The sequence below is a fragment of the Microplitis demolitor genome, chromosome 2, assembly GCF_026212275.2.
Source record: "Microplitis demolitor isolate Queensland-Clemson2020A chromosome 2, iyMicDemo2.1a, whole genome shotgun sequence".
Taxonomy (NCBI): domain Eukaryota; kingdom Metazoa; phylum Arthropoda; class Insecta; order Hymenoptera; family Braconidae; genus Microplitis; species Microplitis demolitor.
The window spans coordinates 3,374,494-3,395,914 of record NC_068546.1 but is presented as its reverse complement, the minus strand read 5'-3'; the positions used below and the strand labels follow the sequence as shown (position 1 = coordinate 3,395,914).

The following is a 21,421-nucleotide window of genomic DNA, read 5'->3' as shown; positions in this document are numbered from 1 at the left end:
TACCATACCATTAAATACAATGATATGGTAATGGTTACTATAATATTATGGTAATGATTACCGTATATTATAGTAACCATTACCATTATGTTATGGTAACGGTTACCATGATCTTATGGTAACCATTACCATAATGTTACAGTAGTGACAACTATAATATTCATGGGTGCCGTTCCTATAATCAAAATTTCGAAAAAACTGGCCACCATGCATTATGGGAATGATTCCCATAATACATTGTAATTTTTACCATAAATTTCTCTTCGTCATATATGGAAAGGCCACCATAATTGTATTGTAATGATTACCATACCATCATGATAATGGTTAATATACTGTTATGGTAACTATTTCCATTATATTACGAATTTCTAAATTTTCTGGTAATCATTACCATATTACTATAAGAATTATTATTACATTGTATGGTAACGTTTAGCATAGTAGTATGGGAACAATAACCATAATATCATGGAAATGTTTCCTATGATATAACGAATATATTCCCATATGCACGCAGAACCATTCCAATATGAATATAGGATTTATTGCCATTCTCCTATGGAAACTATTCCCATGATTATGGTAATCATTACCATACTTCAATAACCATGTGAAATTGAAACTGTTACCATAATAATAATATCTTTCCATAGTCATAAAAACAATTTCTACAAATTCTGAGTGTGTGTCCCATAATTTCATCTAATTATTACCGTAACGGTATAGGGTGATTTTTCATAAGCATACTAAAAACATTTTTTTTGGGCTAAAAAATTATGTCTCATTTTACCCGATTTTTCCTATGTGATTAATGATAACGATAAATTATAAGGTATAAAAATAATTTAAAAAATATTTATCTCTCTTAAAATTTCAATTAAACTAAGTTATCTCGAGAGACAGTAATAATAAGTTTTTACCTTTAGGATATATAACAACTATCTCTACTTCTACGGATTTCGAGACGACGATAAGCTTTCTCGTCGTCTGTCAACGACAGACTTTCAGTAAAAGAAGTAAACTCTCTTTTATAACAAAAAAAAAAAAAAATAAATTTTTAAAATAAAGTAGAAAATTGAGACGAAATAGGAGTATAAAAAAAAGAAGGAATTTTAAGTAGCCTCAAGCTTTTTAATCTTAAACTAACTCCCTTGACTTTAATACGTTTCTACGTTAATATATATATGCTAAAAAAATATAAGTAGGAAAAATAATAATAATGAAAATAAATTGTTTGGGACGAGATTACAAGCAGACTGTGATATCAAAAAATCCATATATAATTTAAAAGCGAAAATATTCTATACAGAGTACTCAACGTTTTGACGCTTAAGGTGTAAAGCTATTTATCATTTATTAATTTATGTACTATAATTAAACAAAGCTTTGAATAATGACTATGCAGAGTTATTTTATGAGGATAATCAAAAGCTTATGCAAAAGAAATAAAGTCGATTAATTGCGTGTTTCGAGCATTATCACGATTATAAATACACGCATGTGTGCAGATTTGAACAAATATTTAATGTCAGTTTTTTTAAAAATTCAAAAGCCTGCAGAAATTCAGGCTCGAAATGTGCACTAACTAAATATATAGATATTTTATTTTATATATATACAGAGAGAGAAAGATAGGTCACATCAAAACCATTCATGGAAAATTTACCGCAGACTTTAATTTGAAATTCAAACTAACCACCATTAGATGCCTGCTTCTACATATTACAATGCGCATAATTATAGAATAAAAAAAATTATTCAAATTTTTTGTATTTAAATTTTTTAACAGCCACATTTAATCCACAATTTACTTGTTAAAATTTAAACGAGTAATTTTAATAATTACTAGATTTCGATCATAATCTGAAACGTATGAATGATACTTTGAAGTATTTTATTATTCAAACGTCCATATATTTTATAAATTATTCTCTTTCATAAAAAAATTTGCGCAATGTAAGAAAAAAAATGCATTTAAATTTTTCTTCCTTCAAATTTGAGCCTTAGTGAAAATGGTGAAGTAAAAGAATTTGAAACGTTTTGAAATTTTGTGGAGTTATTCGAAACAATATAAACAATGAGAAAAAAGCTTCTATGCGACTATATTTTGTAAACAATAAGATGGTTCTGTGTACTAGTAAGACGATAATAACAGAAGTAGTCGTAGGAGGCGAAAAAAAATTTTTCGATAGTAAAGCACTCTCTAATATTTCGCATTATGAGCCGTGCAAAAAAAAAAAACGATTTTTTCTCCGCGACCGTGTAAACCAACAGCTCTAAAATGATAACTATTTATCGGATCAGATCGTCCAAATTTGCATTTTAAAGGGAAAGAATTATAGAAACTGTGTTCCGTATGAAAAAACAATATATGGTTAAAATATATGAAATCATATATCTTTGCAACAAAAAAATATATGATATATTAAATTGTATATTATAAAAATTATATAGAGATTTTCGCTGATTTAATATAAAATTATATACAGTAGTAAATATATGTAATCCATATATGTAACATATCCTTATATGTTTTTTATAATAAGCCATATACACATTTACATTTATCTTATAATATATTGCATTGATATATATTGCCTTTTATATTAAAAAAAAAAAAAAATTTTATATGAAATGAAATATATGGTAGCATATAATTTATATTATATATGGCACCATATATTTTATTTTTTATATTTATATTTGTTATGATCTAATTTAATTAAAGTGGGTCATACGAATAAGAAACTTTTTTTTTTCATACGCATTATAAATATATGTTTGTATATATGATCGGAATATATTTTTCGCATATGATAGATATATATATATATATATATATATATATATATATATATATATATATATATATATATTTATATATGATACAAATATAGTTTTTGTATAGGACAAGAATATATTTTCATATATGATGAAAATATATTTTTTGAATATGATTGACATATATATTTTATATATGCTAAACATATACGGACTCGTATATAATGAACATTATATTTTTAAGTATAAAAAAAAATATAGTTAAATTCGCCACATATATTTTCTGATATTTATCATATATTTTGACCATATATGTTATTTTCATACAGGATGTAAATCAAAACTAGATGGTAAAGATTTACTAGTTGGAATTTCGCCAGCATTAAGTCATCGGCAACAATTAACTATTGGTTTCGATACCTACATTAAAATTGAATACATCGGAGATTTACGTGATAAAATTTATAATAAATACAATGATTGGTTGAATAAAAATCCTAATCAGTTAACCGATGGGTCCTACACAGAGAGAAAATTATGGTAACTGTTCCTAGTACGTTTATGAAATATCATCCCATAGCGTTATGGTAATGATTACTTGGGATTATGGGATATAGACCCATACTTTCTGGGAGAAGTTTCCATAAGTATGGGAACAATTCCTATCATTATGGTAACAGTTTCCATATCGCATGTGAAAGAATCATGGTAATGATTACCATACTCATAGGAATAGTTCCCACAAGCAAATAGTAACCGATCCTATAACCACATTGTAATGGTTCCTAAATGTGTATGGGAATAAGCCCTATATATTATGGTAACTATTCCTATAATATTATGGAAAACATAACCATCATATTATGGTAACCATTCCCATACTATTATAGTAACCATTCCCATGCTATTATGGTAATAATTCCCATACATTATGGTAATCGTTACCATAATATTATGGTAACCATTACCATACTATTATGGTAACCATTCCCATACTATTATAGTAACCATTCCCATGCTATTATGGTAATAATTCCCATACATTATGGTAATCGTTACCATAATATTATGGTAACCATTACCATACTATTATGGTAACCATTCCCATACTATTATAGTAACCATTCCCATGCTATTATGGTAATAATTCCCATACATTATGGCAATCGTTACCATAATATTATGGTAACCATTACCATACTATTATGGTAACCATTCCCATACTATTATAGTAACCATTCCCATGCTATTATGGTAATAATTCCCATACATTATGGTAATCGTTACCATAATATTATGGTAACCATTACCATACTATTATGGTAACCATTATCATAGTTACATGGTAACGATTACCATGATTCCATAGGAACTATTCCGATACCATATGGGAATGATACCCATAATTATAGGAATGATTACCATAATATATATGGGTGCCGTTCCTATAATCAACATTAGAAAAAAACCGGTTACCATGTAGTATGGGAACCATTCCCATAATATATTGCAACTGTTACCATAATTTTTTCTCCGTGTATAAAACTACAGGTCGCGTTATAACCATAGGATAAAATAAAAAATTTACCGATACTCAGAATTATTTCGATGTAAACGATTTGTCATTGTGAAATAAAAATATACTTCAACGCAATACTACTAGTAGACATTAAATCTTGATTTGCTGGCAAAATGACGTCTTTAAATACCTCCAATGCTTCTTTACTATCAGATTCTCTTTGAGAAAAAAAATAATGAAAGTAGCATCTTTCTTTGATTTGACATTTAAAATTGCCACCATTTTTAAAATACTCAGCCGAGTTTACTTTCAAAAGTTTTAAAGTTGATTAAATTAACAGCACAGAGAATAAACATATAAAATTTAATTAACATTAATAAAAAAACTTTAACAGAAATACTGATAATATTATTACGATAGTACGAAAAACTGTCCGGTAACTTTGACAGCTCATAAAAACTACGAAATAAAAATTAAAAAAAAAAGTTATCGTTTTTTTCATTAGTTTTAATGTTTTCTCACAGAAACGAGCTAAATTTCTTCATTTAAAAGTTATTTAGAAAAGAAGTTATGCAATTATTTTGTTTTATTTTATTCGAAAATATTAAATGCCCACGATTTCTGAACTAATCTAATAATTTTGCTCATGTTAGAACTTGATTAAGGCAATCACCCAAATAATAAGTGTTCAAAGTTTCGTTAAGATCCGATAAGAACTGCGGGAGCTTCAGATATTATAAAGCGAATTTCATTCCATACATAAACTTTTGAACTATTGCTATTTTTGGAACTTACTCGATGAATTGAGATATAAAGGCAAAATTCGAGGCGAGTCGTGCTATGAAGATTAATACAATAGTTAGATTTCTATGAAATCTACTGATGTCGCTATAAGATTAATGCTGTTGGATTACAGTAATCATACTGGGTTGGAAATTTGAATCTGTTCCTCGTCTGATTGATCTTTTCTTAAACTTACTGATCTATTTTACCTAGAATTTAAAAAATTTTAATTATAAGCATTCGATAGAACAAAATTTTCAAAAATTTTTATTTGAAGAATTTTTCATATTTATTCACCATAGAAATTCCATGTTGATCATAATAAAAATAATGATTGCAATTAATGTTTTATACGAAAATTTTTACTTTTGCCCTAGAGACGACTAACTACAGATTTAAAAACTATGAAAGAGAATTCAAAACCAGTGTAAATATGAACTAATAAACGAAATTCAAATAAATTTTACAGTCAAGCCTTATACGAATATATTGAGTATATTAAATGATAGGGGATGAAATAATATGAATGCAAATCAGGATAGTTGTCTGCCTGGCCGAAGGTGAGGGCTGACGTCACCTGTGCCTGCATTTATGTTTCATCCTGTGTCACTCATTAGATTTTTCATAATAGGCCAGTAAATAAAGCGTTTAACCTCGCACTAAATTTTCGATCCAATTTTATTTTTTTTTAGGTTAAGAGTCACTTACTGACCATAAAATCACAAAATGCTGACAGATCCAGGTGGAGCTTCGATTGCAATCTCGAAAGAAAGATTTTGGCTGATATCTCGGAAACTATGCACTTTAGGGTAAAAGTTATTAACACCATTATTGTAGAGAATAAAATTTTGCATCTTCTGTTTCTTGTAAACTTTTTTGTAAAACTTACCGTTTACGATTTATGATCCATTTAATGAACCAGTTTTTCTATTTCAGTCAATAACTTTTAAAATATTGGATTAATTGATGAAATGCATTTTGGATGGTCCATTTTTAAAGATCATTTTATTTTCTACAACTTTTGTTTAAAACTTTTTTTTTCTAATCTTCATACTTTTTGAGTTATAGGACGTTCAATGTTGGACCAGCGGGTGTAAGGTCGAAAATCTCAAGGTATGCATAGTCTAATGGTAAAAATTTAACAAATAAATTAAAGAAAATATCCCGATCGTTTATGTACTTAACAATCAAAAGTTCATTTCTTTACTTGCAGTTCACGGAAAAAAATAATCGGTAGAAGCTACCGACTAACAACCGGTTTCCTGTATTTTCTGTAAAAATCCCTTATAACATCTATTCGAAACTCCAAGTTTCAATGTTTGAGGCCAGCTGGAACAAGTTAATGATGTGAGATGCTTGGCGTTTGTTTGAATCATGAATTACAATCAAGATTTTGATTTACTTTTGAATGAAAGTTGTCTGTTATTTTGGCATTAAGAATATAATAGAGAAGTCTGAAATTTGTAACAAACAATTGATATGCTGACAAGATTAAAATAACTGGAAATTTGACTTTAGCGGGCTGAAATCAAAATTGCCTTAACCCACTAATTTATTGAGTTCGTTATTTAAGTATAGGTTTGCCCCGATAGTTGCCTGAAATTAGATATAATCACAACTGGCTAAATAAGGATTAAAAGTTCAAGTTTCAGAGCTGATTTCATGAAAAAAATGCTATTCAATAAAAATTAATTCGAATTTTTGCATTAAAATAAAACAGATGGAATTTTTCCACCCGGAATAATTTGCTATATTAACTATCTGGGTCGCTACAATAGCTATCTCTATGAATCGTTAAAACAGCAATATCGAGTATCGATGCCATAACCAAATAGTATTGTTGAATTCACAGTTCTTTTATAGGAAATTGAACTACCTTTGCTACAACAATCTACTATTGGTTATCTAACTACACATTTGATTGTAATAATGATGAATATCTATCACTAGCATTACTAGAAATGTTTCTGAACACTACACTCTATTTTTTTTTTCATCGCGATAAGCAGTTCTTATTTGTTTACAGAAATTGAAGCTAGCTTGCGTTTATTATTCATGGTTGGCTAATACACTTTATAGTATACTCTAAGAAAAGTGTCACTACATTTTTTTCATTTTCAAGTATATAGTGATCGAAGAAAAAATCTAAAAGAATGAATAAGTCATAGATGTATAGAAAACACACAATAAAAGAAATGTTGAATAATAGGCAAAGAAAAGTGAGTAAGAGTTACTCTGATGATCGTATAGTATATTTTGAGGCTTTTCACACACATTTATACAGACGCACACACGTGCGCGCGCACTTACACACATACACCCCAATGTGTTGGGTAGGTGTCATTGAGACAGAAGTTTATTGGACAGAATTGTTATTACGTATATTACGTTCACCTAGATCCCACTTATCCAGAGTTTGATTACCTACAATCCCAATTAGAAGTGATTGTTTCAAGATAGATCTCCTCACATGATTTTGTAATTTATGACTAATAATTTTGGATCAGTTTTGTTGTTTAAGATTTGATTAATCCAAGATTAAATTATCATTGCTAACATATCTGGTTACTGTAAATATATAAATTACTGCTCCCCTTATCACCGGAAGAAATTTGACATCTCTACCGGTGTTATTTTGACACCGTTTTCGAGGTTAAGTTTAATACTGATAACCTTTACACTGAGATAACGCGAACTTACGCCAGTTTATTTTGCAGTGCAAGGGCGAATTAAAATAAAAATAAAAAGAGCCATCTAACCTTATCCGGAAAGGTGGATTTCTTATTAAAATACACTAAGGCTATACAATAGTGTCATTAATACTTAATTTATAAGCTATGACATGAATTTCAAGGAACTGAATTATGCCCTATCATTAAGAAGTTATTAGATGACTAAGTTGCAAAAATAAACTTTTTTAATTTTTTGCGAAATTTTCGAGATCATTAAATTGTTAGAAAAGATCTTTAAGAAAACAAGTAATATAGTGAAAATTAAAGCTAATCGTACGACTTTAAGATACATATTTCAGAATCAAGTTATCACTTTCGGTTTGAAAGTTATTTAAGGATAAAACCGGAAAATATATTTTTAGGAAAATAAAAAAAAGTTTTCTAATGATCACACCTTGCAAACTAATCTACCGATCGGGCTCATCTTGAAACTTGATCAAGGTAATTTTCCAATGAATAAGTGTATAAAATTTCATGAAGATCCGTTAAGGATTGTGGGAACTATGGTGATGAAAAGGCACATTATATCGCATATATATCTAAACTTTTGAGTAAATAGTGTTTTCGGACTCTACTAAGTAAAATAAGACATATAATGGCGAAATTTTTTGGTATTCTATCATGAGACTCATTGCAACAGTCCGATTTCAAAAGAAATCTACCTGAAAGGTGTTAATTTTGTTTAAATATAATTTATAAAATTAAATGGTTACAACTAAGATATTATTGTTATAAATTAAAGCACACGTGCATCAGACAGTGAATTGATGCTGTTGATTCATGAGTATCTAGTTAGGTACACGTGAGTAAGCTATTGTGCAGACAAGACAATAAGATATTTGCATATGATGCATTCATTATAAATTTTGTAATTATTCATGTATAAATTCATATTAATATTAATTCTTTATGAATTTACAACTAATCACATTGTTACACCATTTAATTTTTTTATAATATTTAACCAATAAATAAACTGAATGTTTTTTTTTACAAAGTTAAAAAAATGTTGGAAATATTCCCTTTGAAATTTAATATAATAAATAACCAACAATAGCTATGTTGTAGCATTTTATAACTTTGTCGACTCACAATATTATCAACAATTTAGTTACTTCTTTTGAAATGTAACCGCATTTCAAACAAAGTCGTTTAAATATCATAATAACCACAGTAATATAATATTTTAGAAATAAAAGTTATTTCTCAAATCAGAGCGTGAAAAAATAATTTAAATATTTAAAGAGGATGTAAAGCTGGGTGACTTTCCCTGACGGAGTTTTACCTCACACTTTTTTTTTCAATTTAAAATTTATAATTAAGCCTGACTGAAAGTTTTCTGTCGATAAAGATTGTTTCGATGCGGGAAACCCTTTTCACACAAAAGTATTTTAATAATTGAGTAGTCCAATAAATAAACAACACAATAAATAGGTCGCGCTACAATTATCTAATGGAAATAAATAAATAAATAAATAAATACTGATACCAAATGCTATTGGACTGTGAATGTTTTGTAGACAGAATAAATTTAATTGCAAATATTTGAATTCATTATAATATATACAGCCATCAGTCGAGAATATACGGAGAGAAAATTAATGGAAAATGACCGATAAATTATAGGAACTATTTATTCATTCGTAATGGATAGAAATTATTTTAATGTGTTTATAGGAGCCATTACTATATATTATAGGAGATATACTCGTAATTTTTGAAAATGTATCCATAAGTATGAGAATCATTTAATAATAGTGCTATCCAATTTAATATAGTGGAAACCTAAAACATGCAAACCTTCTCAATAAGACAATTTATAGATAAATTGAGAAAAATATAGATAACCCGAACTGGGAATCGAACCCAGACCATGTCGGTATCGCGCCGAGTGCTCTACCAGTTGAGCTATTCGGCACTATTATATCCGGCGCTCGAGAATTTCTAATGGTCAATTTTTTTTTACTAATCTGATCCTGTATCCTTCACGGGCGGCCTTATATATGGGCCTCATGTTTTGTGGAGGTACTTAACCGGGTACAAGGTATCCCCCTGTATATTAATTTGCCGCGCTTTAGTAAATCCCGAAATCCCCGCTTGGGCTCCCCTACTATAATGCATGAAAACTAATCGTACTATTTTCTGAAAATGGTTCAAATGCATCATGGAAAAATGGTTCCCATATGTATTATGGGAACAGTCTCTGTGTTTAAAAAAATTCCCGCCTTTTTTGAATGTCTTATAAGGAAAATTTTTATGATTTATATGGAATCCAATTCTTGAAGTACACTGAGAAAAAAAAATACTTTTGTTAAGAACATTTACTTGATACAAGAACATATATTCTTGATAATTTTCAAGAATTCGTAGAATTGAAGGAAATAATTTTTATTTAATTCAAGTAAAGCTATTCTTTTGTTTACTCATAATATTATATCAAATTCATATAATAACAAAAATAAATTTGATGCTCTTTCCTCAAGAAATTGATAATTAATAATAATAAAATAAATATTATGAACGGATTTCTTGAACCAAGAAATTCTTGTTTCGAAAATAGTACTTTTTTTTCTCAGTGTAGAATTTGCTCTTTATGTTGAAATGAAAAAAATTTAGTTCAAAAATAAGTTCCAAATTGGACTTTTTTCAAAATTGAGAACTTCAAATGAAACTTCTAAAAAGTCAAAGATATTCGAATTAAATGATCTATATCTTGATGAAGTAGTTGATAATTTAAATGAAAATTTATTTCATCAACAGAAATAACATTTTGACTTTTGGTTTGTGAGCAATCACTGCAGTGAGGAAGATTACAAATTAAAAGATAAAGCCATGGCTTGTAATTAAATAACTCAGTATCTTAAACGTCTGATGAATAATAATTAAACTCATAAGTCTTCCTATTCAAAATCCTCTTTATTGTCTTCCGGTCTTTCATCATTTCATTTTCAACTTCATTATTCATTGATTACGCCACTACGTTATTCAATAGTTATAATTCAAAAATTATAACAGCAGTGACGGTTTATTTTTCAATTAAATTTATATTTATAATGTATATTTTATATAAATTAAATTGATAATGATTCAAAATAGTTTGAAGTTATAATTATGTTAATACAGTCAAGCTTAATGAGTCACCAAATTTCGTCAAGTCAGTAATTTTTAATTTCTTTGGAAGTTATAGTTACAGAAAAGTTATAAAAGTCATGTCTAATTAGTTAAAGAAGGGGAACGGTGATATTATCCTAACAGCCGGTCGAAAGACGCCAACTTCAGATGAAAAAGATTTTGTAGCTTTTAAAAAGTTGGGAAATCCAAACATTCGCACTTCAAATATACTCACGTTAAAATGAAAATGTTGCTTAATTAGGATATTATTTTAGTGTTACTGTTAAAATTGATTTCAATGTTACGACACTAGTGATTGCACACCCAATATATATATATATATATATATATATATATATATATATATATATATATATATATATATGAGCATTTCATAACACATCAACCGCTAGTGTGCATTTGCATCTCCAATTTATTTGGAATTTTGATTTCTATGCGGTTCAAAACTAGTCTCTGTAGAGTTGAACGAAAAACTCGCTTGGATTAAAAATCGAAAATAATAGATATTTGCAAAAAAATGATATTGTAAAGATATAACATTGAAATTTCATCTTTTCTGAGTATTCTCCAATTTATTTTTTTACTTTACGACTTTTTCCGTAAGAATAAAAAACCTGTGAAAAAAAATGTTTTTGCAATAAATTTTTTTGCAAAATAAGCTATCAAGCTCAGCCAGAGTTCAAAAGAAGCGTCTTTTTGTTTCAAACAAAAATATGTGTATAACTAAATGAAAATATCGGAAATTGTTATAGATATGGTCCAGTGTTTATGAATTTGCGATTTTGACTTTAAAAATTTATTACTTACAGTTTTAAATATTTTTATTTGAAATTTGGTACACAGTTTCTATGAGTCTTTCCCTTCAAATTGTGAGTTTGAATAATTTTATCCATGCATGAATAGCATTGCAATGAATAGCTTTCATTTACAAAAAAGTAGTCGCCCGTTTTTTCCCCGTGACAATTTTTTTTTTCTCACAATTTGATTGATTCGAACAATGCTAAAAAATTTCAAAATGTTTCAAATTTGTTCACCTCACCGTTCCTCTAAGGCTCCTGAACTAATTCTATATATAGCATACTGATGACAATTATTACCATAATAGATATTTAGGTAACTTGGCCGCAAAACGACAATTTACTGACAGTCCCAATCTTGCGACATGAGTCTAAGGTTCATGGAGCGTGTTTACGATAACGAGTACGGGTATGCAAATCGAATCGAATTATTTTTAATTTTTCGAATAGTTCATCAATTTTAAAATCATCCGAAAGCTTTTGAATCATTTGTAAGTTATCAAATTACTCGATGAAAATCGAGAAAATTCTGATCAGTTTTAAAATATTTAAATTTTATTTAATGGAAAGCTTAGTTTTGAAAGTAAACAAAAGTAATTTCTTCGTAAATTTGTGCCTGAGCTCTATTCAACTTTGACAAAAAATTTGAATTATTTGAAAAACTATTACAATTTCAAGTCGTTAGAAAGAAAATTTTGGAATTAATCGTAAATTTTTCAATAATTCGAGAATTTACGAATATTCCGGAAAGTTTCGCATTATTTGAAAAATAACGAATGATTCTACAATTTTCAAATATTTTGAATTTTTTGAATTGCTCAAATCGATATATCGTAAGTTCGAAATATTAACGCTCTAATAACGAGTGTTAAGTTTGACGAGTGAGCTGAAGCCAAGTTTTGTTTTCGTTCTCGTTTAGTAGAATGAAAAAAGTATAGTGTAAAGGCCGCGAAGTGAACGATAAAGTAGGTAACCGGTAATCGGATACTTACAGAACGCTCTGCAGCTTTTAAAAATTAAAGTTTTGGAACAAGTGTAACAAAAAAAACTTTAAGCGTGTACTTGGATTGACTATTTTAAGCTGATTATTTTATTTGTATCTACTTGTAGTTCAAATTTGGACCGTTAAGTTGTTTATATTTATACGAAATTGTTTATCAAATCACTTGCAGTTATATCGTCAAGAGTATTGAGCTTGTTTAAACTTGTGTATATGGATGACGAATTTCCAAAGTGGAAACTATTGATGTGGTAACTATCTATGTGGTGTAAACACACGAAACAACTAACTCAACTAACTCTAGATGTCGAGCTAAAGGCTAAACAAATATTTAATCATCTACTCTAATGTTCGTACCATGGTACTTTGATATACTTATTGAAATCTACCATAATATATTATATGAAATAAAATTCGATTTCTCTCTAATATCTATAAACGAATTTTTAGTAAAATTAGAGAATCAATTCTCTAGTTTTACAATCATTAGATAAAATTTTAAAAAATTATGTTTGTTATCAGTTCTCTAAATTTGAAATATTGAATATAGTGACTATATTTTTTTTACACGCTGAGAAAAAAAATAACTTTATGTAAGAGTAGACGTTCTTGTACTGAGAAATTATTTCATTGTAAATTTGCAATAACATCATTTCTTGATATTAGAAATAATATTTTACAAAAAAAAAAAAAAAAAATTATTTTGACAAACAGACGACTAAGTTAAGTCAATAAATTTTTTGGGAATTGAAATGAACAATTTTCTCCATATAAACATTTTTTTGATTTAAGAAACAAATAATGTACACGGAGAAAAATGCCAGGTCAAACTTAAATAATAATTACAATCACAATGAAAAATTTTCTATCTCAAATAAAAAATTACAATCCATTAAAAAAATTACATTGATTTGTTTAAAATTAATATTTTATTTCAATTATTACTTTCTAGATTGTAATTTTCACTTATCATAATAATTACAATAGAGCTTTGTTAAATTTTCGCTTGGAAAAAATTAATATTTACTTATTTATATAAAAATAGTTCAATGTTAAAAAAAGTATAAATTGTTATTAGAATTATTAAAAGTTAGCACATTGGTCGCAATTTTTGTTTCGTAGATGATAAATATTACATCTCCAATGTAATTCAACGTAGGTACTGTACATTTTAGAATGTCGGTAAGACAAATTGCTACTCCGGGAGATAAAATTACTATTTGAGATTGTAAAAATTACTATCTGGATTGTAAAAATTACTCGCCAGAATACATCTTTCACAAAGCGCGTCAACTAATATTTACCAAGTACAATAGTAAAAATTATTGGTACATTATAATTTTTATTTGTCGCTAGTAAATTTTATTTTGAATGCAGTAATTTTTATAATCAACAGAAATTATTGTTCTAAATAAAATGTAGTAATTTTTACTTTGAGTTTTGTACAAGTTTTTATTTTTTCTAACGTTTCAAGATTACACTGTGAAAAATTTCCAACGAATTTTACTATGGGCGTATTGTAACACCGGACCATAAGAAAACTGGTACAAAATTTACAAGTATCCCATAGTAAACGGTATGCGCAGACGGCACGATTGGGACCTATGCGCATACGTTTACTATGGGACACTTGTAAATTTTGTATCACTTTTCTTATGGTCCGGGGTTACAATGAACCCATAGTAAAATTTAATGGGAATTTTTCACAGTGTACTTCTCGGGTTGTAATTTTTTTTTTTCAAATTTTGTAAAAATTACTTAATTTTTTTAATTTTAAGACTAATTAGATCATCTCAATCATGTAGTTTCCAATTATATCATCCTAAAAGGATTATTTATTTGAACTAATATTTTGTTCCATCAAACGAATTTTTTTTTTAATTTTAATAAGTATTTATTGACTATCAATAAATCTATGTTGGCCAGAAATAAATATTTATTTTGTATAAAATCGAATCGTCAAACGATACGTTTTTATTTTTTTTAACGAATTCATACTATGAATTTTAAATAAACATATATAGTAATTTATCGCATTCAAATCATTTTATCAGTGAATATACTAATATTTTTTATCGAAATTGTAAAAATAATTGACAAAGAGAAATAAAAAAAAAAAAAAAAATTCACACGAGCGTAAAGACGGTGGTGAGAAAATAAAATTGTAAAAGATGTTCTCAAGCGTTAAAAAGTGAGTCAGCTGAGCTTAGGTGTTTTATAGAAGGTGAAATGCAGAAAAAAAAACGACCATGAAATAGTGAATTAAACGGTGACATTTTTTTTTTTTTTTTTTTTCATTTTACTTTATTTCCATCTCGTTAAATCTTGTTTGAGATAAATTATTTAAATGATACTAAATTTCTTTATCCAGTAAATTTAATTTTTTTCTCATTAGTCTTGTGTATTTACTTTTAAATAGCAACAAAAAGTCAAATAAATAAATAATTAAATGTTAAACATTTTATAAATTCATGAATGGAATGCTTGAAATTAAAATGTCTGCTAAATTATCAAACATACAATGTAATTGTATAGAAACAACTTTGTAAAGAATAAAATTTACTAAAATAAAATATTTTTATGTTTCTATGATTTTACTTAATAATGTACAAGAAATTTTAATTTAAATTTCGATTAAATTTCAATGAAAATAAACTTTTATACAAATTTTTTTTATTTCACGTTTTTAATTAAAATATCTTCGGAACTATTAAATTTATATTGCAAGAAATGAAAAGATTTTTTGGGGAAAATTGAGTTCTCTGTTGAATCGTTTCAATGCATTCTTGCACTCGTAATAATTTTACCTGAATTTTAATTTCAGAATAACAAAAAACTTCTACGTCAATCGTTTTTTTTTTAATTTATTCTCGTGAAAAAATTCCACATATGATCCATATATATAGAAAAATATATTAATAAATATGGAAAAATATAAATGGCCAAAAACGATATATATTTTTTTAAATCCGTACCTATATGGAAACCGAATACAACATATACAATTCATTATATATATAAGATAGTAGGTTTTAATATAATTAATATATCGCGTTACTAAAACCAAAAGGGCGTATCTCAAAATATACGCCCTTTTAGTTCTGCAGAACCAAAAGGGCGTATAAAATTTTTTTTTTTTGCTCCAATCAATGTAAAAATATTAAAAACATTAAAATCTATGGAAAAAACGAAAAAAAAAATTTTTTTGTTTTATGCCCTTTTGGTTTTAAGCAAAAATTTTTTTAAAGTCATAAGGGCGTATCCTATTTTTTCGGTTTATTATTAATTATAGGTCAGAGTAAGAAAAAAAATTGCAAGGGTAATAAGAATTATCACTCCACAACTTAATTTATCTGAACAAATATTTATTTAAGTAAAAAACCAAATTTCTTTATTTAATTTTGATCGAATCTTAAGTTTGTCACAATTTTTTAAATTCAACAATTGATGTAAAAAATATGTATCATTCGAGAACGAAAAAAATTCATCTAACAAATTCTAAATTCTATGAGTGCTGTGAAATTTAATTTAATCAAATTAAAAAAATGCACATTTAGATTGTTCAATTTTTCAAAGGTGCATTTTTTCATTTTTCAATCAAGGTTTCATTTTCTGTTTCTTGTTTTTTTTTTTCTTTTTATTTTCAAAAATCAATTGCCGCTGTTCTTGAGAATTGTTATGGTTCTAGAATACCAATATATCGAAGCAAGTTTAATGACCTAAATCATTTTTGTGCATCAGGCACCGTCCCACAAAAATATTATCAATATTATTAAAGATTAATTTTCAGCGATGGTAATAGTTTATAAATTTTTTTATTATTGTCAAGTTATGTTCTAAAAAAAATAAAAAAAATTTTTTTTTATACTCTTAGGTACAGATGATCCTGAAGATGGAGACGTTATAGGACTAATACCCTAATGAATTTATTTTTTCTCTATTTTTTATTTGTTCTTTCACTTAAATAAATATTTGTCCATATAAATTAAATTGTGGAGTGATAATTTTTATTACCCTGGCAATTTTTTTTCTTACTCTTACCTATAATTGATAATAAATCGAAAAAACAGGATACGCCCTTATGATTTTAAAAAAATTTTTTCTTAAAACCAAAAAGGCGTAAAACGAAAAAAAAAATTTCTTTCGTTTTTTCAATAGATTTTAATGTTGTCAACATTTTTACATTGATTGAAGCAAAAAAGTTTTTTTATACGCCCTTTTGGTTCTGCAGAACCAAAAGGACGTATATTTTGAGATACGCCCTTATGGTTTTAGTAACGCGATATGTAAACATATAAATTAACAGATATATGTATTACATATATTGTTAATTGTGCATGTAAATTTGTAAGCTAGCGTACTTGTATACATATTCTGAACGCAATGTTTGAATCTTATCAGAGAGGGGCAGAGAGACATCTATGGGGAGATTTATATAGTTCTATATACCGAAAAATATATATAAAGTTAAATACATGATACATAAATCGTATAATATATAAATAAATTGTATAAAGGAATAGGGAGGGGGGGGGTATTTCCCCCTCCCTTTCCCCTATGTATTCTTATTAATTTTCATATATTAACAATATATTGAAGTTATACGGAAATATATGAAATCATATTAGAGAAAATATATATACAACTATAATGAAATCGGCCAAAATCTATACATAGTTCTATATAAGATTTCATGTATTGTCACAAATATATTTGTTACAAATATATCTGTTACATATATTTTTTAATAGATGTTTACCATAGATGATATTTTCACGCAGGTTATATTAAATTCTTTAATTCAAAATTTTGTTTAAACTATCAAAAATACAGTAAAAATGCATAGAATCAAATTTATAGAGAATTAAATTTTCTATAAAAAATATTCTTACACAATTTTCAATAAACTTGACAGTTTGATAGTTATTTTGCATCGGAATTTAACTAAAATGTGTACGACATTTTTATCTTATATTTGAAACTAAAAGATCGTCTAAGCAATTCAATTTACATAAGAAATTACATTTGCTTTTTTTATAGATAAAGTTTCCTATAAAATTATTTCAGTACATTATTATCATATAGATAATAGTTTTTTTTTTTTAAATTCTAATTCAAAAATGAAATCAGTTTTATAATTGAATTTTTTATCGTAGTTAACTAAATTCAATCTTTTAAATCAAAATTCTAGCGAAATGATCACAGATACAGTAAAAATGTATAGAATGAAATTTGTAGAGAATTAAATTTCCTTAAAAAAATATTCTTACATATTTTTTTGTCAACTCGATAGTTTGCGAGTTATCGTAATTCAAAAATTTATCCAAAATCAAATGTATTTGAAAATACAAGAATACTAATAATCCATTAAAAAAAAAAAAGGTATACAAAAGAAGACAATTGTCTCATTTTTTCCAATTGTTCCACCCTTTTACATCACTTGAAATCCGTCTAGACAGTTTCAAGATCTATAAACGTTCAATTTTTCCCTTTATTTCAGTTACCAATCAACTTGTTCAAAATATTAATAAATAAGTAAATGTCAATAGCAAACAATAATAAATCTCTGTAATGTTATTAACAATTTAAAATTTATAAGCTCATTAAGCTTATCAATTTATAAATTATTATTCTCTCATACCAAATGGTTCATTATAATACCAAACGATTAATCAATTAAAAGTTATAACCCACAGAAATTGAAACATGCTTTATTTAATTTAAAATTAATTATGCACACCATCATCTATAAACTCTAATTACCCAATAATTTATAATGTTACAGTATTATATACGGATTTATACGACTAATGAAAAGGGTTGTGCGAGTATTGTTTGAATCGAATGAATCAAATTATTCGATTTGAATGAAAAAACTTTATTACACTTTTAAATATCAAATTATTCTAATTTTTGATGAATTATAAAAAATTCAGAAATAACTCAAATTTTTCAAATATTTCGAAAACTATCGAATAATTCGAAAAATCAGTTTTTTAAAAAATTATGAATATTTCGAATGATTCTAATTATTCAATTCAAATTTAAATATTCAATCTGAATCCTAAAAATCAAATTTTGAATTCCTGAAAATTTTGAACTATGAAAATTTTTTTAAAATAATTTAAGAATAGTTTGGATTTTTTATCTTATTCGAAAATTTACTAATAGTTCGAACATTCACGAATGATTTGATTACTTGAATAATTATAATTATTCAAATCAAATTCGAATATTGGATTTGAATTTCAAATATAAAGTTGTAAGCTCTTGAAAATTTTGAACTATGAAATTTTTTTTTGATTGTTTGAATTTTTCAAATAGTTCGAAAATTCACGAATTATTTAAAAAATGATGAATGCTTCTAATTGTAAAATTTGCATTTGAATATTCGATTTTAATCCCAAATATAAAATTGTTAACTCCTGAAAATTTTGAATTATGGAAATTTTTTTTAAATAATTCGGATTTTTCAAATAATTCGAAAATTCACAAATTGTTTAAAATTTCACGAATGATTCTAGTTATTCAATTCGAATTTGAATCCCATACATAAAATTGTCAATTCCTGAAAATTTTGAATTATAAAAATTTCTTAAAAATAATTTACGAATAATTTGGATTTCTCAACTAATTCGGAAATTTACCAATAATTCGAAAATCCACAAATGATTCGAATAATTTAATTACTTAATTTAAATTTGAAAATTCGATTCGTAACCCAAATATAAAATTATAAATTCCTGAAAATCAAAAACTAAAAAAAAATAATTTATAAATAATTTTGATTTTTCCATTAATTCGCAAATTTACAAATAATTCTAAAATTGTTAATTCCTGAAAATTTTGAATTATGAAAAGTTCCTAAAAATAATTTACGAACATTTCGGATTTGTTAAATAATTCGAATAGTTAAAAATTTGGAATTTTCAATTGCATATTAATTTTCAATACAACAAAAATAATCTGTAAGTTCAAATTATTTGCACAGCCCTCCTGATTAACTTGAAAATACAATAATAAAAAAATAAATACTTACTTATAAAATTTATTCGTGGTGTGCATTTATCCATTCAGGTAAAAAAATAAAATCACATTGTCTAATTATTTAAAATAATTGTTAAATAATAACAGTAAATAGTCACTCAACAGTAAAATGAATAATTAAATTCATTATTTCTGTAAATATTTAAAAAAAAATAATAATGATTTTAATAATGAAATGGTGTGCCTTGAAAAAATTAATTTTTTCAATAGGGCATTTTAATTTCTCAAACAAATAAGTACAAGATAAACTTGGCAACTACTTAATGTTGAATAGCACTTCATCTCAGTGATCCTCCATAAGCACCTTAAATTTATGCCTAAGTACCTTGCGCAGAGTTTTGCTCTCTGGTGTGCATATTGAAGGCATCAGAAACAATAAAAAATTTTAAAACTTTAAGTTGTGACTCAAGAGTATAATATAAAATAAAATTTTAAATGAATGAAAAAAATTTAATTAAAAATTAAATCGCGCACAAAAATCATAATTAAACAATTATTGAAGGTGTGATGTGTAATGAAAATAATGAAACGTGATCATGAGGGAAAATATTCTGGTAACGATAACTAGTTGTTAGTGTACACAAGAATATTATATTGGAAATGAAACGTGTATGTTTATTCACAGGCGCCTGTGCGGTCCAGGGTTGCGCGCAACATACTGAGCCAACAGAGTGAGCCCGGGAGCTGCCGATGTGCCACCGCGAGCTACCCCGAAAACCCGCGAAGATCTTACTACCATCCCTCGCTGCCCACTCAAATGTTACCGTCGAGGTCGCCGTTTATTGTGTGAGATCATTGTCAGCTAAACTTATATTATATTATATTGCGACCATAAGAATTTGATATATTTATTATTATATCCGGTTTAAAAGCTACGCGCTTAAATTATTTTTTTAAAAGTTAATTTATATTGGTATAAATTTTAATAATACAATAGTGACAGTTTGGATTATTTTTAAGTGCACGTCTCGTAAATGTAATATATAATAAAATAAATTTATGAAGATTTTTTTTTTTTATTTCAGATGAATCTGCACGGAAAATTTTTCAGGCGATAAATTTATAGTAAAAAAATCAATAAAAATTTAATAGAATTAAAAAAAAAAAATTGTATTAAGACATACTTCAAACGCAAATCGTACTCAAAAAAAAAATATTATCGTAAAAATGACAATCTTAACACCATAACAGAGAATTATATTTTAATTAACAGAAATTTTCAAATTACACTGAAAAAAAATAATCAGTAGCCGCTACAGATTATTGTTCGGCAGCCGCTACCGATTATTTCGGTAACAGCTATCGATTATTTCTGTTGCCGTTACTGATTGGAATTGGTACCAGCTATTGAAAAAAAATCCGTAGCTATTACCGAAAATTAGGTAACTGGTACCGAAATAATCGGTAGCAGTTACCAAAAAATAATTGGTAGCCGCTACCGAAAAATAATTGGTAGTAGCTACCGATTGTCAATAGGTAGCTGCTACTGATTATTTTTTTCAGTGTAGTTATTCAAATATCACATCACTAATCCCAAAAAGACTTACAGTTTTATACACCCTTTTGACTATAATTACTAAATCTATAGTAAAAAGTGCGCATTATTATATTTTTATTCCCAATCATA

General features: G+C 26.7%; 1 protein-coding gene across 3 annotated transcripts in view; it reads right to left on the bottom strand.

Moving 5' to 3' along the window:
• LOC103579996 (uncharacterized) overlaps window positions 1–21,421 on the bottom strand; it is a 52,071-nt gene that overhangs the window by 18,367 nt on the left and 12,283 nt on the right. Inside the window, exon 1 of one of the 3 annotated variants that reach the window (XM_053743086.1) lies at window positions 19,787–19,908. The exons of 1 other annotated variant lie outside the window; for it this stretch is intronic. The gene's annotated coding sequence lies outside the window, so the exon portion shown is untranslated. Of the gene's footprint in view, window positions 1–5,098; window positions 5,170–19,786; window positions 19,909–21,421 lie in introns of those variants that run through there. One more of the 3 variants, XM_053743087.1, reaches the window with a different exon arrangement.